General features: G+C 46.9%; 1 pseudogene; it reads right to left on the minus strand.

Moving 5' to 3' along the window:
- Positions 1-12786: 12786 nt before the first annotated feature.
- On the minus strand, positions 12787-13789 carry LOC117081371 (annotated as a pseudogene).
- Between the last annotated feature and the right edge of the window lie 12246 nt (positions 13790-26035).

Here is a 26035-nt window from a genome sequence, read left to right on the forward strand (position 1 = left end):
CAGTTGCCGTTTCGTTCAAGTTGGATATTAATAGCTTCAGCGACAGGCTCAAAAAGAAGGAGGGTGGGGAGGAGAGGGAAGAAAGGGAACTGTGAACACCATTAACATCCAATTTCCTCAGAGGATTGGAACCCTTTGAGGCTCTGGTCTCAGGAGCCAGTGGGAGGGGCGAGGTGCTGCTGCCAGAAGGTGCTGACACTGCAGCTTCCCTTTCCAGGAGGCAGCTCCTACTCATGGGGTGAGTGGGTGAGGATGCTGCTGGGACAGGGAGGCCTGGGCACCATAGGGGCACCTAACCCCTCCCTGGCATCTCACAGTGCCTGGACACATTGGCGCCAGCCACTGCTCCATGACACACTGATGGCACGTTGCTCCCTGGCCATCCCACACATACTCCTGGCCACAGGCATGACCACACTTGTGTAGCACCATGTGACCTGCCCGTGTCCTCTTTACCGGGCTGGTGTGCTCATCCACAGCTTCCCTTTGTGCAGGGACCTGTGCTAGCCCGGGAGGTTACCTCCAAACCCTCCTCACTGCAGCCATCACCCAACGACTGGCCGACTCAAGCTTACAAAGGGCTGAGCCCCTTGCCGGAATGGGGATAACTTTCTCAGCTGATTAATGCCCCAGAGTGACACGTGCATCAGGTCGAGGGTTGACTGCCCTGAGCCTCCATCGCTGCTTCCCTCACTCCTTTATAGGTTTTGCTGAAGAGAACTCCTTCAATAAGCCACACGCCCCCAAATCGCTGCCTCAAACTCTGCTTCTAAGGAGCCCAGTCCTGAGAGCAGCTGGGTGGCCTGGGGCAAGTCACTCCACACTCTGAGCCTCAGTGCCTCCATCTGTGAAACGGGAGATAACACCAGATCACGGGATTGCTGAGACCATCCCAGGAGACGTTGTCGGCAAACTTCTTTGCCCTCTGTTGGGGACTTGGATTAGTGTCCCCTCGCTGCTGCAACAAATTACCACAAACTTACTGGCTTAAACAATGCACATTTATGATCTTCTAGTTCTGGGAGTCAGAAGTCCAAATGGGCATCACTGGGCTCAAACAAAGATGTTGGCAGGGCTGCATTCCTTCTGGAGGCTCTGAAAGGAAGTCTGTTTTTTGCCTTCACCAGTTTCCAGAGTCTGTGCGTTCCTTGGCTCTGTGGCCCCTTCCTCCCTCTTCAAAGCCTGTGAAGTCCGCCCTGGGGTGCATCACTTTGATTCTGACCCCCCACCCTTTGCTTTACTTATTAGGGCCCTTGTGACTACCCTGGGTCCACCTGGCTAATCCAGGATAATCTCCTCATCTCCAGATCCTTAACTCAATCATATCAGCAAAGTCACTTTTGCTGTGGAAGGTCACATATTCCCAGGCTCTGGGGATCAGGAGGTGGATGCCTTGGGAGGGACTTTCTTCTGCCTACCACAGAATGCAATAAGCCCAGGTCAATGTTTGTTTATTTCCTCTCCTCAGGCATGCTATTGCACCCCTTTGAGACTATTTCTACCTCTTTAAAGGCTATTGTGAGGATTACTGTGTATAATGGGTGTAAGGGGATTTGCAAATGGGGCTATGGAAGGAGAGAGCCTTCCAGCTTCCCAATCCCTCCATAGGGCATCCTGTACTGATTCTGCACCCACCCGTGCCCTCCTCTCTCCTGAAGCTATTCTCCCTGCTGTCCTGTGGCCAACGTTTTCTGGAAATGCCTTTGTAGGAGAAGCAGCTTGATCTGCTCTTGGCAATGGGGTCAAGAGGTCAGGGCTTCCAGGCCTGGTTGTGGAGAGGACTGAGGGGTCCAAGCCCATTTCTCACCCACCGCTTGCCCAGATCCTGTCTGCCTGGTGCTACATGTTAGGAAAGGATGGGCATCAGAATGGAGAGGAAGGAATTGCCACAGAATAACTGGGTTCTATGGAATAAGGAAGCACTCAGGACTGAGTTGCTGGTCTTGGCAGGATCAGAAATTTGGCCTGTGGCAGCCAGACTTCTGGTATCTTCTTTGTTTATTCTCTAAAGTTCCATATAAAAGGGCAGCCTGTGTTCATTGTGCTGATGGGAAGAAAAGTGAGGAGACTGGGTTTGGAAACTTGGGGGGCCAGAGAGATGGGTGACAAGGGAAGGGTCCAGGGGAGTGGGACAGCAGAAGTACAAGTGTGGTGAGCTGGGCAGGGTGTCCCCTCTTCCGGACAGTCGTGCCCGGTCTGGACGAGCCTCCCCTACTTGTATCAGCCTATCATGGTGGTCTGGGCAGGCCTCTGCACGCCCTGTTGGATGGGGAGTCCCTGGAGAACAAGGGCGCTGTCCTATTCCTCCTGCGTCTCGGCACCCAGCACGGGCCAGGCACAGCGGGGTGCTCAGTAACCACCAACAGGAGCACTGACCCCACGAGGGAGTGAGGGGCTGTCTATGCCTTCACCACACCTGCTGCTCTGGTAGGTCCGTCATGGCCAAGTGTCTGTAACTCCCTGGGGACAGAGCTCAGCCTACTCTAGGGCCAGTCATATACTTTTTCTGAAAAGCTTCTTGGAACTTTCCATTTGTCTTGAAAAGCACAGCATGAGTATTGGCCAGGGAGATGGAATATTTAAGGTCAAGACTGTACTCTTAGAATCCTCTGACAGACCTTGTGTGAGTCACTTCCTCTTTCTGGACTTTATTTTCATCATCAATGAAATGACACTTTGGTCTGAATCAATGGTTCTCAAATGTAGCTAGCTTCAGAATCACCTGGAGGGATTGTTAACCCAAAGAGTACTGGGGCCCACCCAGTGTGTCTGACTCAACAGGTCAAGAATGTGCATTTCTATTAAGGCTCCCAGTGATGCTGACGCTGCTGGTCCAGAACCACACCGAGCATCATTGGTTTTTAAGTGCTGGCCTGGTTGCGTCAGGAGTACCTGGGAAGTTTGCTGAGAAAACCTTGATTCCTGGGCTCCACCCCTAACAACCTGGACTCTGTTCTTCTGAGGGTAAATCTGCATCTTCTTAACGAACTCCCCGGGTAATTCTGATGTGAAATCCCATTTGGGAACCCCAGGCTGCATGCTCTCCAAAGTTACTCCTGTTTTTCGTTGTTTTTGTAAAACAGTTCTATTGAGGCATAACTGACATCGTGCACGTGGCACATACTTAATGTGTTCAATTGGATAGGTTTTGACTTATGGATACTGTTGTGAAGTGTCAGCACAATTAAGATACTGAACACATCCATCACTCCCCAAAAGTTTCTTCGTGCCCCCTGGCTATCTTGCCTGTCTGCTCCTCCCCTCTCTAAAGTTTTTAACCACCTGTGGTTCTAAACTGGGCTGATGATTTCCATTCTGAAGGTAGGAGTGAGGGCATGAATGGGGAGGCTTCCCTTCTCAGGCCCTGTGGGAGGTGTACACAGCTTGGAAGCATCTCTGTAGGGAGAGGGTGGTGGTGGGTTTGGGGAAGGAGGCCTGGAGAAGATGCTTGATTGGCAAGGCTGGGAGTTTGGTCCAGTGATCAGGCTGTGGAGGATAATGAAGCCGAGAATTATGTTGAGAAAGGGGCCCCTGTCCCCAGGTGAAGGTAAGCAAAGGCAGAGAGTGGTGCTGAGCTTCAATGGGAGCAGACAAAAAGGGCCCAGGAAGGGGAGGAGGCACAGTGAGGAGAGGGAGGTGGTGACAGGGTCCAGGCAAGAACAGGTCCAGTAGATTAGGAAGTAAAATTTTCCTGGCAAGGGTGGGGCTCTCAGCTTTACTTCCTTCCATTCAGGCAATTTAACAAACATATATAAAGTACCTATGAGGTGCCAGGCACTGGGCTAAGCCCTGGGGAATGCAGTCTCCTATAGGAGACAATATAGATACGGACACTGTCAATCAATGCCGTAATTGCTATGGTAGGAATAGGCACAGAGGACGTGGGGCACTGCTGGGCTGTGTACTCACAGCGTGGAGGTTCTACAGAGATGTCCTTCTCATGAGTTTTGTGCAGGTATGAACATCCAATCTGAAGATGTTGAGAGATAGCTCCTCCATCACAATAACCACTGCCCCAGAGTCTGATGGTGATGGGAAGGCAGTTTGAACCCCGGGAGTTGAGACCAAAACCATATTATCTGGTGGAGGTGATGAGTAGCACAAGTATTCAGGAGAGGTGGAGAGGTTGAGATACTTGGGCATCATCATACAACTAGGAGACTAGGGACATCCCTGGGAAGAAAGGGAGAAAGACTCCTAGAGAGGATGAAACCTTCTGACTGAAGATCCTTTCTTCAGGTCCTCCCTGCATGGGATTTGACAATCCTCTGCATCATGCTTTGTGTGTGTGTGTGTGTGTGTACATGCATGTGATGTATGTGTATGCGTGTGTGTGTATGTGTGATAAACCATATTTCAATCTTGCAGCCATTCATGTTTCATTCAATGAGTCAGCTAATTCATTTACCTGTTGTAAGCGAGACACTCTGCTGGGTGGGGTACAGTAGTGAACAAGACAGGCAAGTTCCTTACTCATGGTATTCCTACTATTCTAGTAGGAACCTAACTCTTAAAAACTTTCTTTAAAGAGCCAAAGAAAGGTGCTTTTGGTGGACAGATTTTGGGCCCCACATTATATACCCTCAGGCAGAGGCAAAGGGAGATTTTGAAACGATGGTTGTACTACAATATTCCCTCTCTCCCATGCTGTCACTACATACACATGAATTGAATTGTTATTTTTGTTTGTTTGTTTTGTTTTTGTTTTTTGAGATGGAGTCTTCCTCTGTCGCCCAGCCTGGAGGGCCGTAGTGCAATCTTGGCTCACTGCAAGCTCTGCCTCCTGGGTTCAGAATTGCCTTGTTATTAAAACGGAAATTGGTTGCCAGTGTTTCTCCAAGTGTGACCCAGAACAAGGAGACTCACCTGGTAGCTTGTTCCAAAGGTAGATTTTGGGACAACTCACCTCTACTCACCCCACTTTCACTCACTGATTTGGGATTTTGAGAGGGGCCATAAGTGATTCTAGAATCTGAACTTAACAAGTCTCCAGATTATTCTTGTTAATGGAAGCTTTTAATTGAAGGCTATGTACATGAAGGTGCATATTTATAAATGTGCAACTGAATGGATTTTTGCAAGGTGAGCACAACTGGAAAATCAGCATCTGATCCAGAAACAGAAACACCTCGAGATCCCAGAAGTTCCCTTTGCCTTCTTCCAGGCTTTCCCCCTCCTCCACCAAGGGCAGCCGCCATTATGACTTCTAACTTCATTTTGTCCCCCTTTTTAAAAACTTTATATAAATGAAACTATACACTATGTAGTCATTTGTGTCTGGCAAAATTTCCCTCAGCACTGTTTTTGAGATTTATTTATATTGCATGTACTTGTAGTTTGTTTGTTCTCATTGATGTGTAGTATTCCTTTGTACGACTATACACAATTTATTTTTCCATTCTTCTGTTGATGGGTATTTGGACTGCTTCCAGCTGGGCTATTATGAATAGTGCTTCCATGAACATTCTTGTATAATATTTTGGTGCTCATATGCATGCAGTTCTGCCGGAGTGGGATTGCTAGGCAGAGTATATGCTTGTGTTCAGCTTCAAAGATGTTGTCATAGTAGCCTCTATGATGGCCCCCAGTGCTCCCCTCCTTTTTGTCTTCACATCTTTGTGTAATCTCCTCCCCTCAAGTGTAGGCTGGACTTACTGACTCCCCTCTGACAATAGAATATGGCAGAAGTAATGGGACGTTACTTCTGAAATTAGATTAGGAAAACCCTGTGGCTTCTGTCTTGTGTGCTGTCTCTTGCTTACCCACACTGAAGAAAGCCAGCTCCTATATTGGGAGCTGCCCCATGAAGAGAGAGGCCCACATAATTAGGAACTGAGGGAGACCTCCAGCTAACAGCTTAAGAGGAACTGAATACTGCCACCAACTATGTGAGTGAACTTAGAAGCTGACCTTTTCCCCATCGTGCCTTCAGATGAGACCACAGTTCTGGCTCACGGTTTTGACAGCAACCTCACGAGAAACTTCAAACCAGAGGCACCATGCTTGGCCTGCTGCATTCCTCACCCACAGCAACTGTGAGATAAATAGGTGTTTGTTGTTTTGAGCCACTCAGTTTTGTGGTCATTTGGTACATGGCAATAGATAACTAATATATAGCCAAACTATTTTTTTTTTTGAGATGGGGTCTCACTGTTGCCCAGGCTGGAGTGCAGTGGTGCAATCATAGCCCACTGCAGCCTTGACTTTCTGGGCTCAAGTGATCCTCCCACCTCAGCCTCCTGAGTAGCTGAGACCACAGGTGTGTGCACCACCATGCCTGGCTATTTTTGTTTTATGTTTAGTAGAGACAGGGTTTCACTATGTTGCCTAGGCTGATCTCAAACTCTGGGCTCAAGCAATCCTCTTGCCTTGGCCTCCCAAAGTACTAGGATTACAAGTGTGAACCACTGTGTCCAGCCCATAGACTCTTCTGAATGGCTTGTTCTAATTTATAGCCCCACCAGAAATGACAAGTTCCAATTTCTCTATTTACTTGGCCACACATGGAATTGCCTGCCTTTTAAATTTTAACTATTATGATGGGTGTATGGCAATATTGTGTCTTGGTTTTCATTTGCCTTTCTTTGATGGCTAATGAAGTTGAGCACCTTGTGTTAATTAGCCATTCAAATATCCTCTTTGGTGAAGTGCTCCTTCAAGTCTTTTGCCCAATATTTTAGTGGGTAATTTATCTTTTTCTTGTTTGCAGGAATTCTTTTTATATTCTGATTATGAATTCCTTGTTGGACATCTGTATTGCAAATATTTCATTCCATTTTGTAGCATGCTGTTTCACTCTCTATTTTTAAAGTTATTTTGGAATATTTTCAAATTCACTGAAAAGTTATGAGAATAAAAGTAGTACAAGAGTTCTATTACAGCCTTTACTCAGATTCACCTTTTGTTACCATTTCACACCATTTTCTTTATTATTTGCACCCTCTTTCCACACCTTTCTCTCTCTCTACACACACACACAAACACACACATACACACAAGTTTTTCTGAACCATTGCAGAGTAAGTTGCATACATGGCAACTCTTCACTCCCAAATAGGTCAGTGTATAAATATACATTTTTTAGGAATATTCTCTTATGTGACCATACTACAGTTATCAGCTTCAGTCAATTTCACATTGATAAAATACTTTGATCTGATCTCCTGTGTTCCAATTTTTTTCAGTTGATTTAATAATGTACTTTATCATTTTCCCTTCCAATACAGAATCCCATCTAGGATCAGGTATCTGACTTAGTTGTCATGCCTCCTTAGTCTCCTTTAATTGGGAACACGTCATAGCCTTTCTTTGTCTTTTATGACATTGACATTTTGAAGAATGCAGTCTCTCCCCCACTTCCCTTTTAAATAGAACATTCCTCATTTTGTTTGTCTGATATTTTATTATGATTAGAGGTAATACTGCATTGCTGAATGGAATAATATATAAATGATATGTCCTTCTTAGGGTCGGACACCCGGATCCACACAATGTCCCTCATGACTGATACTAATTTTAATCATCCTGTCAAGGTGGTGTCCCATTTATCCATTGTATAGTTACAATTTTTTCCCTTGAAACTAATAAGCAACCAGTGGGGATGTGCAGGTTGAGACCATGCAAATATTCTGCTTCTCATCAAAACGTCCTCTGGATTTAGCATCCACTGATGATTCTTGCCTGAACCGATCTTTACTGCGATCGTTCCAGAACGATGATTTTTTCCAACTCTGGCTCTCCTCCCACAGTTGCCAGTTGGCCATCAGCTTTACACTGGGAGCAGGAACCTTCTCTTTGAAGATTTCTTAATTTTAACATAATCTAACTTACTGGCTTTTTTCTTTCTAGTGAATGCCTTTTATGTACTGTTCAAATTTTTTTTTCCTACCACCATCTCTTGAAAATATTCTATGTTTCATTCTAAAAGCTTCATTATTAGGCCTTTGACGCTTAGGTCTGTGATCCATCTGGGATTTTTTGTGGTTGTGATAATGTGGAATAGGGGATGAAGATAAACTTCTTTCCATGTGGAAATTCAATTGACCTAAGTGTCTTTATTAACAATTATTATTTATACAAGAAATGGATGAATTACTTTCCCCTTTCAAAAATTCAAATGATTACAGAAAATGCTAAAAATCCCTTTGACTCTCTCTGCCCATCTTGACCATATCCCCCTCCCTGCAGGGGTAACTCAGAAGTAACCACTGTTATCAGCTTTTTACATCCTTTCGGACTTTCTTTAAGCATTTGCAGACATGCATGCACTGTGTTCTGTTTCTCCCCACCCCTCACAGTGTATGAGTCATTCTGCAACTTGCTTTTTCACCCAGCAATATGACTTGGTAGACTTTTTGTGTTGGTACATATAGACCTCCATGTAAATGGTTGCACTGGATTACATGTTTTGCATGTCATATGTGATACACTGGGTCTGACCCAGTGGTCTGCCACACGTTTGCAGCTTGCTTAGTCATTTGTGGATTTTAAAGTTGGTTCTAATTTTCTGTTTTGTTACCCTGATGATTTTTATGCACACTGTGTGAACCACTTGCTGGGTTGCACCGTTATGAAAATTGGGGTGGATGGGGGGTAAGAACTTGAGTCTGGAAGGCACTGGGCTCTTCCTAGATTAAGGAAAACAAAATGGCTCAAAGAGTCTGGGTGACTTACCCAGGCTCACAGGGTTAGTTAGTGGCAAAGCCGATCATGACACGTGCCTTGGGATGCCAAGTCCAGGCCTCTGCTCTCAACACAACCCTGCCCAGGACCCAGCTGACCTTCCCAGCCGCCCACATTCTGAAGCTTCCCTGTCCTCTTCTGGCTTCTCCTCCCCGTGGAGATGGGCCTCCGATATGGGATGCCACGGGTGTCTGCCCACTGCTCCTTCCTTACTGCCAGGGACAGGGCACTTACTCACCTCCCAAGGCTCTGTGGTCTCCTCTCAAGAAGGCAAGATGGCACGTCAGTTCCAGAGCCTGCCCCTCAGCCTCCCCTCCTCTCAACCTGCATTTATCTAAAACTCCACCAGCTTCCAAGATCCCCCTGTAGGACAGACAAGAACAAATTTGGAAGCCAAAGAAGTTGCAGCCCTTAAATCACATGTTGGGCCAAATAATCAAAGAATCTTCCTCAAATTTGTCAACGGTGGTGCTGGGCCTATCTGCTCAGTAATGACTCTCACTTGATGACAGATCTTGAGAAAATGCGTTTTGGAAGCAATCAGTATATGCTGAATAGGACCCTATTTTACAAGCATTTTATCTACTCTTAAGGACATGGGAGATGAGGAAAACAGATAAGCCTCTCTATTAATATTGATTAGACCATTATATATCTGAGAAAGAGATTTTAGTCAGAGATGATTGCATCTCACCAGAGCAGCCTGTCTTCTCGAATCGAATCATTTAATTTGCCGCTCAGAGCTTGGGGGCATAGGGAGGGGGACACATGCATGCTTTGCTCCCCAACACTGGGCAGAAGAGGCAGGAGAGGGATGCCCAGTGACAGGGCACTTACGTGCTTTCTCGCCAGCCCCACAAAGAGCTCATTAAGAGGAAGTGAAAAAAGGAAACAACAGCAGGAAGGATTGAGGTTAGACTTCAGGAATAAATGCTTACTTGTAGAAGAGTTCAGAAGCTGAGGCCCTTTTTTGGAACAGCTTTATGAATGAGGTCATGAACAGGCCTTTTTATTATTGATCACAAAAGAAGACTGGTAAACATTAAAAATGTTCAACCTCACTAATAGTCAAAATAATGCAAATCTAAATAATCAACTATCATTTTTGCCATCAGATTAGCAAAAATTGTTTTTAAAGCATCATGCCTGGTGCTGGTGAGGATTTAGTAAAATTGCATTCTCATGCATTGCTGGCAGAAGGGTAGGTGAGTGCAAACTTTTTGGAAGACAATTGGATGATATTTTCTGAGAACCTACTTTTTGACAAGCACTAGGTTAGAACCTGGGAGGATAGCATTGACTGAAACTAAGTCCTTGCCCCCACAGAGAGTGCCATTTATCAGGGGAAACTTGAAATTAACACATCAAAATGCAACTAAATATTTACAAAATGTAAAGAGCCTTAGAAAGGATCTGGGTGTGGGGGCTCACGCCTGTAATCCCAGGACTTCGGGAGGTCAAGGCAGGCAGATCGTCTGATATCAGGAGTTTGAGACCAGCCTGGCCAATGTGACAAAACTCTGTCTCTATTACAAATACAAAAATTAGCTGGGCCTGGTGGTGCACACCTGTAGTCCCAGCCACTCAGGAAGTTGAGGCAAGAAAATCGCTTGAACCCGGGAGGTAGAGGTTGTGCCACTGCACTCCAGGCTAGGCAACAAAGCAAGACTCCATCTCAAAAAAAAAAAAAAAAATATGCCTTACACACATACACACACACAGCTGAGGGGAGAGGGTAAGTGAAGGGAGGTCAGTGAAGGCTTTGAGCTGAGTCACAAATGCCAGAGAGGAAACAAGCCACAGGAGGAGAACAAGATGGCACTGTCAGATGTAACAGCCTGTGCAAGGGTCTTGCAGTGGCAGAGATTTTTGGTGAGCTGAGAAGAGGCCAGAGAGGCAGAGTGGGTGAGGGGAGCATGGCGGGAAGCAGTGGAAGAAATTGGCGGGTGGGCGACGCATTGCAAATGCTGACCTGCCTGGGGTGCTGGGGGCCCTCCTAGGTTTTCGGCAGAGGCAGCACACACAGTCTGCCCTTACTGCTTTTTTTTTTTTAAACTGCCTCCGTTTTGTAAAATTATTATTTATTGTTATTTTAAAAACATATAACATGAGATCTACCCTCTTTAAAAATATTAAGTATACAGTATAGTATTGTTAACATGCACAATGTTGTACAGCAGATCTCTAGAATCTTTTCATCTTTTTAAAAAATTATTATTTTTTTAAGTTCCAGAGTACATGTGCAGGATGTGCAGGTTCATTACCTAGGTAAACATGTGCCATGGTGGTTTGCTGTACCTATCAACCCATCAGTTAGGTATTAAGCCCAGCATGCATTAGCTCTTTTCCCTAATGCTCTCCCCTGACCCCCACCTTTTTTTTTTGAGACAGAGTCTTACTCTGTCACCCAGGTATGCAGTGGTGCAATCTCAGCTCACTGCAACCTCTGCCTTCTGTGCTCAAGCAATCCTCCTACCTCAGCTTCCCAAGTAGCTGGGACTATAGATGTGTGCCACCATGCTTGGCTAGTTTTTGTATTTTTTGTAGAGACAGGGTTTTTGCCATGTTGCTCAGACTAGTCTTGAACTTCCTGAGCTCAAGCAATCCTCTTGCCATGGCTTGCCAAGGGTAGTTAATAGAGGAAGCAGGAAGGACAGGTGGGCGCCTGTGGCAGCAGGGACGGTGAGAGGTGACAGGGGCTGGGATGAGGGCTTTGGCAAGGGACGTGCATCAAACACCTTACAAAACTCAGGATGAGCAAGACCACTCCAGGAGATAATCAGATGCATGCAGCAGTTTACATACACACGGAATTCATTACGGGCTTAGTTATAGAGACAAAACCCTGGAAACAACAGAAATGTTCACCACAAGAGGGCTGGTTAAATGATGGTGCCCACAGACAAGGGCTGCCATGTAGTTATGGGAATTGTTGGTTTAGAAGAATATTGAACAACACAAGAAGATGTTTACATTGTACCTTAAGTGAAAAAAATCAGGACACAAACTCAATGTATATTATGATGCTGGTTGAAAAAAATGATGTTTTTCTATCTAAAATAAACACGGAAATGTCAGTGGCAACTCTCTGGGTGACCTATGGATTATTTGAATTTTTTCCTACATTTCAGTGTTTCTCAAATGTCTAACAAGTGTCTACTTTTATAATTAAGAAAACAGTTATTTTTTACGCCTATCATCTCAGCTACTCGGGAGGTTGAGGTAGGAGAATCGCTTGAACCTGGGAGGCAAAGGTTACAGTGAGCTGAGATCACACTACTGCACTCCAGCCTGGGCGACAGAGTGAGGCTCCGTCAAAAAAATTTTAAAAAGCATAGTTATTTTTTAATTAATAAAGTAAATCTCTCTCAAAGAGGCAAGGGTCAGGTGCGTGAGTGGGAAAGGAAGGCGTGTGGAGGAGGAAAGGGTTAGACAAAGTGAGTGTTAAGTCTGCATCTCCTTGTAGACAGAGCTCCCTGTCTCAGTTTAAGACCCTCCTGCCCTTGAAGAAGCTTCCTAAAACCAGCTCAGGTCTTCCTCCTCTGTTCCCCTGCCTCTTTGCATGTTTCTGGAAGGCCTCAATAGTAGGAGTATTATGCACAGCCTGCCTATGGTCAGGCCACTGGGAGGCTGAAGAATGCAGATGCCTGGGCCCCAACCCTGGGGGTTCCCACCCTGGGACCACCCCCCTCCACCCCTAGTCTTCTCCATCTCACTAAGTGCTCAACTCTCTCAATAGAGGCCGTGAGCATGGCTACTGGATTGTGGATTCTGGAGCCAGACTGCTGGGGTTGGAATTCTGGCTCTGGCATGGCCTTGCTGGGCTCAGTGCCCTCAACTATGGTATATTTATAGTATGTAATATGAATATAGTAAACATATATGTATATTGTATAGCACATAATAAATAAGTATAATATATAATATTATATATACATATATATTTTGTCTTTTGTTAAAAACAGTCTGACAAATCAGAAATGGGGGTTCAGGAGTGGTGATGAGGCAAAAGAAGGAAGCCATGGGGTGAGAGCTGTCAGGGGTGGGGCCACTGGTGTCTCCTTCACCCCTACCCTGATGTGTCCTTTCCTGAAGGACAGATGGTCACATTTTGCAGTGGGGGAGTCCTCTACCATGTCCTTCAAAGTAGGAGGAGATGTCTCTCTCATCAATCAACTCACTACGATTGACCTCAAAGTGAGCCTGCATGTCATTGAGAATCTTGGCATCATTCTCATCGGACACAAATTTGATAGCCAAGCTCTTGGTGCCAAACCAGCCGGCTCTGGCCACCCAATGCAGGTAGCTGTCAGAATCCTCAGGCATGTCATAATTAAAAGCCATGTTAACCTGCTCAATGTCCATTCCTCGGCCAAGTAGGTTGGTAGCCACAAGAATTCACCACTGAAAATATCTAAACTGCTGATACTGATAAAGCCTCTGCCCCTGGGGCATCCCACGGTGGATGGCAATGGCTGGGAAGTTCTGCTCCACCAGTAGCTGGGCCAAGGCAATGTGCTGCTGCACAGACTTCACAAAGATCCTCAGCTGGTTGAACTCAAGGACATTTAGAAGGTCAAAGAGCTTCCAGTTCTTCTGGTTGTCCTTCAGTTTCATGTAGTACTGCTGCAACCCATGCAGCATCAACTTCATCTCATTATCCACAAAGATCTCCATTGGATCTTGCATGAACTAGTGGCAGACTGGATGGATCTCTTTGCTCAAAGTAGCCCTGAACATCATGACTGGCTTCTCATTGTTCGGTCATGCAAAAAGTTTCCTGGGCATCCCGACACATGTTGAGCTGTTCAAACATCTTATCACATTCATTCGAAATAAAGTATTTAATGTGTTTGAGGTTGAGGCTCTTATTTCGAGCCAGGGCTAGCATACGGCCTGGAGTCCCCATGATGATATGTAGGCAGTTCTTCTTCAGCACCTCTTCATCCTTCTTGATAGACAGACCACCAAAAAACACAACAACCTTGACACTGGACATGTATTTAGAGAACCGACCATGGCTTGGGAAGCCAACAGCGCCTATTCCCCAGAGTGGAGGAGAAGCGGATGAAAACCTGCATAACCTGTGCAGCAGCATCTGATGCATGGCCATCCCCTGTAAGTGGTAGCTGTTACTACTCTTCCGGTTACTCAGGTTGAAAACCTAAGGGTCATCCCTGGTTCCCCCTCCCCTCATTCCAGCACCCTTGCCACCAGCCCATGCAGGTCCCTCTGTTTCTCAGCCCTGCGCTGCCTCCCCAGCTGACGCAACTGTCCTCTCTTGCTGGCACTGCTGTCCTTGTCTCCTTTCAGTTCAGCCTCCTCTCGCCAGCCAGAGGGAGTTGTGAAGGTGAGAATTGAATTATGCTACTCCTCTGTTGGAGTTTTGAAGAAACCCCAAACTTTTTATCATGGCCTACGACAAGGCCCTAGCGAGTCGTCTTACAGGAAAGAAAAAAAAGAAATTTAAACAACAAAACAGTATTTTGCCTTCAGATTAGCAAAGATTTTTTAAAATAAAAATAAGACGCCGTGTTGGTGAGGATGTGGTGAAACTGCACTTTTAGCCCGAGAACCTCCTGTTCCAGCATTTTGAGGTCAGGGAAAGATGTCTGACAACGGGACTGAGAAGGAGTTGGAGAGGGGAGAACCAGGTCAGTAGAGGTTAGGGAAGCCCAGAAGAGAGAGTGTTTCCAGAAGGAAGGGGGTTCTCTTGGGTCAAAGGTCACTGAGAGGTCAGAGAAGATGAGGACAGAGAAGTGACCATGGCTTGGGCCACAGTGGTTCCAGTGGAAGGGAAGAGGGAAGCCATATTGCCACAAAGGCAGAGAGAGAACCCCACGAGTGGCGACAGCAGTGTGTGTGCATGCATGTGTGTGTGTGCATATGTGTGTGTGCGCACGTGTGTGTGCACGTGTGTGCGTGCATGTGTGCCTGCACGTGTGTGCACGTGTGTGTGCATATGTGTGTGTGCACGTGTGTGTGTGTGTGTGTGTGCATGTTGGTGGTAGCAGCAGCCCAAGGAGAAGTCAGGAAGATGAGGAGTGCTCTCTGGGAGGTGCAGGGAGAGGGTGGGTTGACTGACAGGGTCCTGAGAGCCTGGCCGAGGAGTGGTAGGAAGTGGGAAGGAAGGAACTTCAGGAAGCGGCAGGCTTTACTCTGTGTCCCAAGGGGAGCCCAGCTTAAAACTCATTAGAAAAAAACAAAGGAAAGCACCTGAGTTTGATGAGTTTGGTTCTAGATGGCAATTCCTCCTGGAGCCCTCTTAATTTCCTTGGTAAATAAGATTGCTTTGATCACTGCCTTAGAGAAAATTTAATTCTGATATGGAATGTCTTGAGTTTGTATCAGTTTGGGGATTCTCCACTGTAAAAATGAGCTGGTGGTGTAAGGACCCCACAAGAGGAGAAGACAAACCTCTCTCTCTCTCTCTATCTCTCTCTCTCTCTCTCTCTCTCTCTCTCTCTCTCTGTGTGTGTGTATGTGTGTGTGTGTGTGTGTCTGTCTGTCTATCTGTCTCCTAGTTCTAATTAGAACTAGCAGGGCAGGTAAGGATATTTTGAGTCCATTTGTTGGGACAGGGCAGTTGGGTAAGGATGGGATTAGGGACTATTGTTTGGAGCTCAAAGACAGTAAAATGCTTTCAGTTTTGGGGTCTCAAAGTGTGGGTTATGGGGAGCAGCGTACAAGAAAACCCCTTTCCTTGCCAATCTGAATTCCACATTTCCTTTCAAATCCTGCTTAGAGTTTGCCACCTCCAGGAAGCCTTCCCTCCTACCTCACCTCAGTCCTGGCTATGATTGGTCCCTTCTTTGAGCCTAAGTTGGCCTGGACAGATTTGTGTCATTGGACCAAGGGTGGATGCTCACACTGCAGCAACTAGGGGAAACTCCCTCTCTCTGGGCCTTGGTTTCATCATCTGTTCTTCAAAGAGTATGATCGTGACTCTGGCCCTTGCAGTCTCTGGTACTTAGGGCACCCAGGGAGGGTGAGAGTAGGCAGGGCAGGGAGAAGCAGCAGACACCCCTGTTATCTACAGGATGTTATGCTAGGGCTTTTTCATCCATTACCTCATTTAACTTCACAACAATTCTATGGATCTGGAACTATGACCATTCTCATTTTACAGATGAGAAAATAGACGCTTAGAGTTGTTAAATGATTTGCCGGAGGTTGGTCTGACAGGAAATGGCCTGGTTGTATTAGACACAGTCACCTGGCCTAGGCAGGGAGGCCTTGCCAGGAACCTGGGGAGGGGCCGGGCGGACCCTGTGGCACATTTCTCCAGGGTCAGCAGGAGCCTCCGAGAGGTCCCCTGCCTCTCTGATCTCTTGCTCTACTGACTGTGTGCTGTCTGTCTCAGTCTTGGAAACTTCTAGGGATCGGAATTACACACTGTCTTTTCTCTAGGTCAAGGACTGAAAAATTAAATTCTTACACGGTCAGGCAGTAATTAAGTGAAGTGGGCAGAATAAGTGCAAATTCGTTTGTTGACTGAGTGGTGGTAAATGCAGCTCCTGAAGAGCACTTGCTTCTCAGGGATGGCTGCTTCTCAACTCCAGCCAGTTGTTACCACCTGGTATCAGGGCTCAGTGTTATCAGAACCTCTGATCTTTCAAGAGAAGCTAAATTTCCTGATTTTTAAAAGTTGGTCTAAATCTGCTGGTTCTGAGCAGTACTTTAAAACAACAAATGAATACACGAATAAAATACATTAACAGACTGAATGCTGCTCTGCCAGGTGACAGTTTTGCAACCTCTGAAGCCTCATTTCATCTCTGCCTTGTCCAGGCAAGCTTGGTTGAAAGTCTCCTCTTCTGTGGTTGCTCAGGAGGTGATGCTGATGCCTTTGGGTAGGACCATGGTTTGGTGTTTGTGGTGAAGTGGGAAGAAGTCTCCCAGAAGTCTCTTCCCTTACCACTCCCCCATCCCCACTGCCCCTACAACCCTCAAGCACACTTCAGTACTTTCCAAGAGTGGGGCAGGTATTGACAAGAGAGGATCCCACTTTCAGACCTCTTTGAGTAGTTTTCCAAATGAACTTTGAATAACAATGTGAAATGGTATCCTGACAGGAATAGCAGCCCCTTGAATGTATGTCCTCCATCCTCAAAGTTCTCTGAGGAGATTAGAGACATAGTAGCTTGGGTGAGGTGAATGTCATACACACATTCTAAGATGACCAACACATAAGGCAACAAGACACTATGACCAAGTACCAGTAGAAACAATAGACAATAGAAACAAAGTCATGCAGGCTACAGATATTGGAATTATTAGACATAGACTATAAAATAACTATGCTTACTATGTTCAAAGAAATAAAAAACACCAGCTTGAAAACTTCAGCAGGGAACTGAAAACTATTAAATACATAATACATTTTTTAAAAAGGAATTCTAGAACTAAAATGCAATAGCTAAAATTAAGAACTTGATGGGTGAGTTTTAAAACAGATTAGACACAGCTAAAGGGAAAATTACTGAATTGGAATTAAGGTCAGAAGAAACTGTTCAGAGTGTAGCACTGAGAGAAAAATAGATGGAAAATACAGAAAAGAGAGTAAAAGACAAGGAGGACAAAATGAGAAAGCCTAGCATATATTTAATTGAAGTCTCAGGAGAAAGAAGAGAGAGAGAAAACCAGGTGGAAGAAATATTTAAATTTTGTATTACAGAGGAAAGACATCAGTCTATTGTTCAAGAAGGGTTCAGTGGTGGATTGATCTGTACCAGACACAGGAGGCCTCCGCCATTCACTGGCTCAGAGGGGTCAGAAATGACTTGCAAATCACTGAGCCTATATGGGAATTGAGCCAGAGGTCTCTAGTTTAGGAGAAATGGGAGTTGAGGGAGTAATAGAAGTGAAGCTTTCATTCATTTACTTCACTAATGTACTAATTAATTCATTTGTTCACTTACTTATCAATTCAATGTCTATTATTTGAGCATCTAAGAGGCTTGAGTCACTATAATTGACATTTGGTCAGAAAATGAAGAGTCTTCATTTTTTAAAAAAAATTTTTAGAGACGGGTCTTGCTATATTGCTCAGGCTGGTCTTGACCTCTTGGGCTCAAGCTATCCTTCCATCCCATAGTCCCAAGTCCCATGCTGGGATTACAGGCATGCACCACAGAACCCAGGTGAAAGTCTTAGTTTTAAAGAAGATGTTTGTCCTTGAATGAGGCAAGATGTTTAGGGAGTTTAGTGTGTGGGTGCCCAGAGGCAACATGGCACCTGGAGCTGATGATGATGGGAATTAGAGGCTGGTTTGGGGACAAAGGTAGGGGAATGGGAATGATGGGAAATGATCAAAATTGGTATCTATGAAGATGTTGGCCCATCTGTGAAGATAGCAGTCACTCTAGGAACAGGTAATTTGGACTCCAAATAAGCAGCTTTGCTACTTTGAGTGATATTGGTAGGATTTTTGGGAACCTGACCAACTTAATGTTATTTTCATTTTATTCACTTTCGATAAGATTTATAGTAATAAAAGGAGCCTGCCTAAACTATACTAAAAGGAAGAGTATGCTGGTATCAGTTACAGAGAAAAGTGACACAGCAGTCCTGTAAAGGCAACATGTGGGCATCAGGGAGGGCACTCCAAGGTACATCTTCAGGGGACAAAGCCAGGACTCTGAGCAGCTACCCCACCTGGAGGCTTCGGAAGGCTTAGAACACTTGAGCCACATGTAAACTTGGCCACCGGCACCCTCTATGGCTCTCTCTTAACTTTTCGGGCTCTTAGACTCCTTTGAGGTTGTGATGAAGCCTGTTACCAGAAAAGCACACTTACAAACAACAGGGCAAATTCAGGGGATCCCTGGATCCTAGCCTAAAATCCTTCAATCTATTCACCCCTTTATTGTAATTTGGGAAGACTGAGGTCTTCATTGGTAGTGGTTGTTTAAATTCATGCAGTTGGTGGTAGAGCTAGGGCTTGTTTCAGGTGTCTTGCCCTCTGGTTTGCTGCTTCTCCCACTAGCTCCTCTACTCTCCCCCGGAGCTCTCCCTGGTGGAGTGGTGCTGCTGTGTTTTGTGTGAGGTAGCACTCTCACAGGACGTGGTGTGGGGGAAGGTCAGCTCATCAAGTTGCATGTGGTAGAATAAGGTTCCTGTGAGGTTTTGGGGGAATATTAATGAGTGGAGGGTCCAGGAGGGGACACCCTTCTGGAGGAAGGGATCCTTCTCCTGCGGGAACTGGGAGTACTAGCTGCTTTTTAATCCAAAAGGCCCTGGAGAGTATGCGAAAGCACTTGGATAGACTAGGGATGTGATAAAAGTGTTGTTAAAGGAAGCTGATTCCTATAGTCATGTTCTTCCCTCTCTCATAGCAAACAGGTCTCCAGGGTGACCCAGCACTTGGGAGACAGCCCAGATTCCCAGTGTGATCTTAGCCTTGCTTCATCCTTCCTGAAATTCACCCTACCAAAGCTTTGGGGGCAGGTGGAAGGCTCTTGGAGACCCCAGTTTTGTAGGACAGATTCCCCTCTGATTTGCTGTCCTCTCTTTTCTGTGTTGCTCTTTCCTCTTCTCTTCCCTGTCTGTTGCAGGGAGAGGACAAAGAGGAGGTAGGGGCACAAGCACCACCCACCAGACTCTCATTTTTTTTCAAGAAAAAATTATAATTATGAAAGATTTCACCTTTGGGTCTAAAAATAACACAATGCAAATGCCTCTGTTCCCCCAGTCCTCTTCCCTCTCTCGCCATCACCGTGTTCCCTTTCTTCATCAGCACCACTAATCGACTACACTCTGGGAGAACGGGGTTCATGTGGAAGCCATTGGGATCTTCAGCGGCAGACAGGAGAAGTGAGGACGGGGAGGGGAGAGGCGAGGTGTGGTCAGAGCCAGGTGCAGTTGGGAAAGAGGGAGGCTGGAGTACGTGGAGTCCACGGCTTGCTCAGACCAATATGCACTGTGGGAGGGGCAGTCAAGCGGCCTCCAGCTCTTGCTGCTGAATGTTGAGCAGTTTCCTGGTACACTTAGCCGGAGGTAGCCTTCTCCCTCTTCCCGGTGAAGTTTGATGTGGAGTTTATTGATTCCATTTGCCACAGTATTTTCCTTAAATATTTTTTGAGTCTAATGCACACCATATGCACCCATAATGGCTCTAGCTAGCCTTGTTTTTCTGCAGAACCAATAAAGCAATTTGGAGATGAAATTGAACTCAGAGGCATCGGGAGAGGGTGGCTGGAGATGTGCACAGGGAGGGAAGGATGAGCTTGAGATGAAAGATCCAGGTGGTGGAGAGATTCAGGGTTGGGGGGCAGTACAGCACTGTGATGACAGAGAGATGGAAAGGAATGGAAAAAAGAAAAGAAATCAGGCAAGCCAGGGGATAAGGCAACACTAGAGGTGGAAAAGGGAAGGAAAAGAGAGATTGAAGAGGAAAAGGAAAGAGAAGGAAAGGTGAAAGAATATATTATAGCCAGCCCCCAATTTTGAGTGACCTTGGGGATATGGGCAAGTTAAGTCTATGGGTGACCTTCAAATTACTCTGGAAGTTCTAAGTCTAATTATAATTTCTTCTCTCGCTCACCCAGCCTTTCATGAGAAAAGCAAAATAGACATCTGTGTTGGACTGCAGTGTTGTCTGCTTCGCCAGCGTCCATTCACTCCTTTCTCACTGCGTAGCAGCATGTCACCTGAGCAGGACTCAACTTCTGGGTTGGTCCCTAATGGGCTAAGCCAATGACAGTATTCTTACCTTTCCTGGCCCCAGTGATTTGGTAAGGAAAAGGCATATAACCCAGCACCAAGCCAATCGATGCGTAGGATTCTCTTGGCCATGGTGATTGGCTTGAGAGCTACCTTGTGATGTTAGTTGGTCCAATCAGAGAGAAAGTTGGGATTTGTGGTAAAAGCTGGGAATAAGAAAAGCCTTTTAAACCTCCCTGGTTATGAAAAAGGAAGCATGTGACCCCGGAGGTGCTAGCACACATTTTGCTATTGTGAGGGAATTCAATCTGAGAATGGGCCTGATACTTTAGAAAAGGAGAGTGGAGAGAATCACAAAGAAATGTAGCCAAGGTTTATGAGACATTACCAACCTCTGGGTGAAACCCCTCCTGAAGCTGACATTTCCCCTGGGGATCCTAATTTCTTGAGTCAGTAGATTTCCTATTGTTTAAGTAATTTTGAGTTTGATTTTCCGTTACATACAGTGGACAGTATAGTATCTTTACGTTTGATTCCTTCTGTTCTTTGAGCTGCAGGCCTCGTGAAAGCTTCTGCAGAGTGTATCTGTAGGCTTGCGTTGGGCAGGGTTCCACGGGAAGACTGTGCTTCAGATGAACTGCTCTCCCAGAAGCTTAACTCAGTCCCCAGGGTCAGGCTGGTAGGGGAAGGGAAGGAGGAAGGAGTAAAAGGCCAGAGAATCCACACCCTGGAAGGCCAGGCCCTTTCCACTCAGCTGGGCAAACTCTCCCTGCTCAGCCCCAAGTCAGTCTTCAGAGCACTTCTCAGCTCCAGGTACAGTTTCCCCAGCCTGGGATCCAAGACCAACCCGCCTGGCTTCATCTTCCACTTCTCCCCTCTGTGTACTCCACTGCCAGCCAGACTCAAAGCACACCACCCCTCTCCTCTGCACGTCTGCTACTGGGGTTCCCTTTGCCTGGAAACTCTTACTGCTATCTGTTTGGATGTCACTCATGTCTCAAGCCCTGCCTCAACGCCACCCCTGAAGCCTCCCCGACTTTAATAACCCACCTAACACCCTCTTCCTCCTGCGGGGGCTTCATCTGAATCTGTGTGAAGTGTGGATGGGTAGGTAGCAAGAGAAAATGTGTAGTTTGAAAAGTCATAATCAACATGTCTATTGTTTTTGTCCATAAACTGCCAAAAGTTAGGTTAACAACTGTTCTGGATTAATGGAATTATACTTCAGACAGAGAGAGAAAGCATTACGGGGGTCATAGGCTAAAACAAATGTTGGGAACTCACGCTCTAATTGATGAATCCCCTTCTCTGTTCGACCTTCTAAGGGCCCTTGCCCCTTTCTGTAGCACTCTCTGGGCCCTGCCTGACGCTGCAGTTATTTGTATATTGATCTTGCTCCTTTGCTGGGTCATAACCACCACTGACTGGCAGGGCTGGGAGGGCCTTGGGAGATCACCGGATTCAGGGATTCACCACCTGTTCTTCACGAGTTGCACGTCAGCAATGGTTCACCTTTGCAGTGAGCTCCTAAGGTTATTTTAGAAACTGAGTTTGAAAGCTGTCACCCCTCACCTTTCTTTTATATTCAAGAAAGCGTAAAAGAAACTGAATGATTCTGGAACAAAGAGGTCATTGCGTGGCTTTTAAAAGGCCTTCATGAAACCATGGTCTTGACAGCTTAATTTGTAGAGATAAAATGCTTTTTGTTACATTTATGAAACAACTCTTTGCATCAGCAGAGCAAAGCTTGGAGGCCTGGGCATAGCTTTAAGCTAGGGCTTTGTGTTTGTCCATTTGCATTGTTATAAAGTGATACCTGAGGCTGGGTAATTTATTTAAAAAGGAGGTTTATTTGGGCTCAGGGTTCTGCAGGCTGTACAGGAAGCATTTTGGGGAACCCAAAGGGAACCCCAACAGCAGGAAGGGGGGAGCTCTTCCTGGCTTCTTGGGAGGTAGGGGAGGCTGTGAGCCTCCTTATTCCTCCATGTCACCCTCACTGGGTCAGAGCAGGGACAGTTGAGGAATAAATGTTCCCAGGTAGATGTGGGGAACCTGAGAATATTGGGGTGTGTGGACTGCCTTCTATGTGTGGCCTGAGATGAAGACAAACCTCCCAGAGAAGGTCCGGGTTTGGTGTAGCCCTAGGTCAGACGTGGTGCAGCCCTGGTTGAGGGAGCTGTGCAGGGCGGTTCTTAATCAGTGTTCCTGGTTGCCAATGCCCTGTATCCAACAAAGGAGAGGATCTGGAGTCCCACATGGCCCAGAGGGGAGATCGCAGAAGTGTGAAAGAATTGTGGACATAGAGGCCTGGAGTTAGGGTAAGGAGGTCATGTGAGGGCAGGTGGTGGGAGCAGCTGGGATTTCCTCCGGGAATGCTATCTGATGTCAGAAAAGATCAGGTGCAGCCAGAAGGCAACAGGTTGGACACCCAGAGACAGGTGGCCCAGGGGAATATCTCATGGAGGCCCACAATAACCCAGAGGACAGCAGGTGGGCTAGGGGCCCTGTTCCAGGCACCACAAGGAGACACAAACTTCCCCCACCCTGAGGCCATCCAAGGAAGGAAGAAATGGTGCTAAAAGGGACTTTTAAATGGAATTACTGTTCAGTGGTGAGTTGATCACCATCTCCTCCATCCCTTAAGACCCCCACACCCACCAAACTGTCAGCAGGGATGGAAAACCTGGATCAAGAAGTCGTCAGCAATGGAAAATAAAGTAACTTTGTCTTACCCATCCGAGTTATTGTGTGTAAATTCTGTCCCTTATTGCAGTAATTGTAATTTTGATGAGTGATAAGAAAGAGACACTCCAGGTGTTGTGAGAATATGTATTGGGACATCTGACCTCATTTGATACATCAGGTCTGCCCAGAGGAGGAGAAGTTTAAGACAAATTCTGGAAGATGTATATGTGTAAGGGTTCACGGGAGTGCAGAGGGAGGGCAGTGTTCCAGGAGTGGGTGGCCCTTGCTTCTTTATCCCATATGAGAACCCCTCCAGAGTCCCTGGGCTGGGCTGCCCTAGCCAATCTGCCCATCTCCTGTCCAGGGCCAGGAGCAAGGGGACTCTTCTCAGAGGCCCTGGAGGTCTGCTGGAAGGGGTAGATGTGAAGACAGCCTGGGCTGAGCCTCTGGCAGGAAGTCTGACAGTTGGTTGTCCCTGGCCTCTCAGGCAGCCACAGCCCCGATGCCTTTGCTAACTGAGCAGGGTTGGGGTAGGAGAACTCCCAGCCTCCCATGGCCCCTGCTGGTCCATATGCCCTGCTGCTCAGCCAGGAGCTGTGCGTGATGTTGGCTGCTCCGCTTCATGGTCGGGAAAGGAGGCAATCATGTCCCTTCCATCTGCCGGCTGAGAGCCTGTGCAGAGGAAGCCCATTAGCGGCCCCTACTCGTGTGCTAGCCTCAATTAGCCTAAGCGGGAGCAAAGGGCAGCACGGGTAATAAAATCTGCAGCCAGGCAGCATGGGGCTGGGGATCCCTGGAAAGGCTGGGGACCCAGGAGAGACCTGAGTGGGGGAATAGATAGCATTTGGAGGGATCTGTGAGGGTAGACAAAGAGAAAGGCAGGTATCAGCTGTTTCCTTCCTCCTGCTTTGAAAGAAAATGTTCCAGATTGGAATCAAAACCGCCGGACCAGAAGTTCTCTTTCATTGAAAGCATCTGGACCCAGGCTGAGCGAAAGCAAATGGACTCCAGTTCAAGAGGGCAGAGGAAAGCGTACCAGGAAGAGGATTCTCAGACTGGAGGGGCAGGGATGGGGATGGAGACAGGAGCAGCGCTGCCAGTGAGCTGGCCAAGGACAGTGGGCGTGGGGAGCTCTGGCAGCACAGTGGTGGTGCTTCATGTGGGGTGGGTGGGAGCTGAGGCCACAGTCTGGGGTTTCCAGGGAGCACAGGGACCCCCTAAATAGACCTTGCAGAGCCCCGGGGTTGGGAATCCTGGAAAAGGATGGGGCCTGGCTATTGGGGAATAGCCCACGATTCCCCCCCATCTCTGGTGAGCAAGACAGACAGACAGAGGAGGTCTGGGGACAGGGGATCCTGTAGGGAAGAGTGGAGGGCCCAGGCCCATGGGAGGCCCGTCCTCGCCAGCAGGGCCTGCAGTGTCTCTGGGTTCCTGTGGCTCCTCGCTCTGCTGTGCTCCCCTTGGTTAGCCGACCAGACTCAGGGATGAATTTTCAGAGCACAAATCTGACCATGTCATTTTCTTTCACAAAACCCTTTGGTGACTCCCTTTACCTTTAAGTCAGTCAAAATTTCTTAGCATTCCCGCCCCCTGCCTGACTCTCCATCCTTATCTTCCTCACACTTGTGTGCCATTCTACCCTAGCCAAGCTTGGCCACTTGCAGTTCTGTAAACAAACCTTGCTCCTTCATGCTACAGTCCTCTGCCTAAGCTGTGGCCCTTCCCTGGAATTCTCGACTATACTTCTTCCTCACCCTTCCATGCTATTTGCCATTCAAGAACAAGCCAAATGAGTATCTCTTCTTAGAATCCTTCCTTAGCTACTCTTCATCCTGTCCTCCAGAGAACTAAGACCTAGGACAGGCTGGATATGCCCAAATCATACTCATGGATTGTGCTCCAAAGTGCACCGGCTCCTACATTCCCCACCTCGGTGAACAGCTTCCCCATGTACCTGGCATCCAAAGTAGAAACCCCATACTTCTCACTCACCCTCCCCAGTTACCTTTGGTCCCCACCACATTCAACTAGCCATCAAGTCTCGTCATTCTCATTCCTAAGGATGGCCCAGGTGGGGCCATCTATTTTGTCTGCACCTTGCAATTTTCCTCACGAGCACTTTACTGACCATCCTGAAGTTTCGTGACATTTCTAGCTGTCTGCCTCCCTTTCTAGACTGAAGACTGAAGGATCAGGAGGGCTGGGCTGTCTATCTGGGACACCACGTGTCTCCAGTGCCCCGCAGCACCTGACATGTGTAGGAGCTCCACGTTTCTTGGGTGAACCATGCATACCCTTCACAGGGTGATTGTATCTGTCAGACCTCCAAAGTGCGGGCTTGGTCACCTGATTACCCATCCTTCATCCTTTGGATCCTAACTCAAATGTCACCTCCTCCAGGAAGTCCTCCGTGAGCCCAGGGTTAAGTCAGCTCCCTGGGTTACACACTGCACAGCACTAAATGACTTTCCATTGCTGGACTCACCTGAGAGTATTGTAGGTGCACACTTACACCGACACCTTACACTTACACCTAGGTGATTGTTTACAAGTGTCTGCCTTCTCTACCAGGCTGTGAGCTTCATGTGAGCTTCTAGGAAACTTGTCTGTTTTGAGTCACTCTTGTACTCTCAGTGCCCGAAGACAGTAGGTACTGCATAAATCTTTGGTGAATGAATGGACAATCCAAGAGTAATGGATGAGAAAGGGATTTGCAAACTGTAAAGTTCCAGTGTTCTCCACCTTTCTGAGGCCCCTCTCACGTAACATTGGTCCTCCATGTGGGTGGGTTCTTAAATGTTGTGTGGTGGGCGGGGGAGCATGGCAGACTCTCAGTGGACAAGGAAAGGACGTGTGTAGTTTAGAGACAGCCCACAGTAAATTTGATACTTTCCCCTCCCCTGCATACATGTTCTCTCTCTTCTTTTCTCTGTCTCTCACATCCAGGGACATTGAATTGATACAGGTTTGTGTTGCTGTTGTTGGCAGTGTGTTTTACACGTTA

This window comes from Trachypithecus francoisi, unplaced genomic scaffold, assembly GCF_009764315.1.
Source record: "Trachypithecus francoisi isolate TF-2019V2 unplaced genomic scaffold, Tfra_2.0 Lachesis_group8, whole genome shotgun sequence".
NCBI lineage: Eukaryota > Metazoa > Chordata > Mammalia > Primates > Cercopithecidae > Trachypithecus > Trachypithecus francoisi.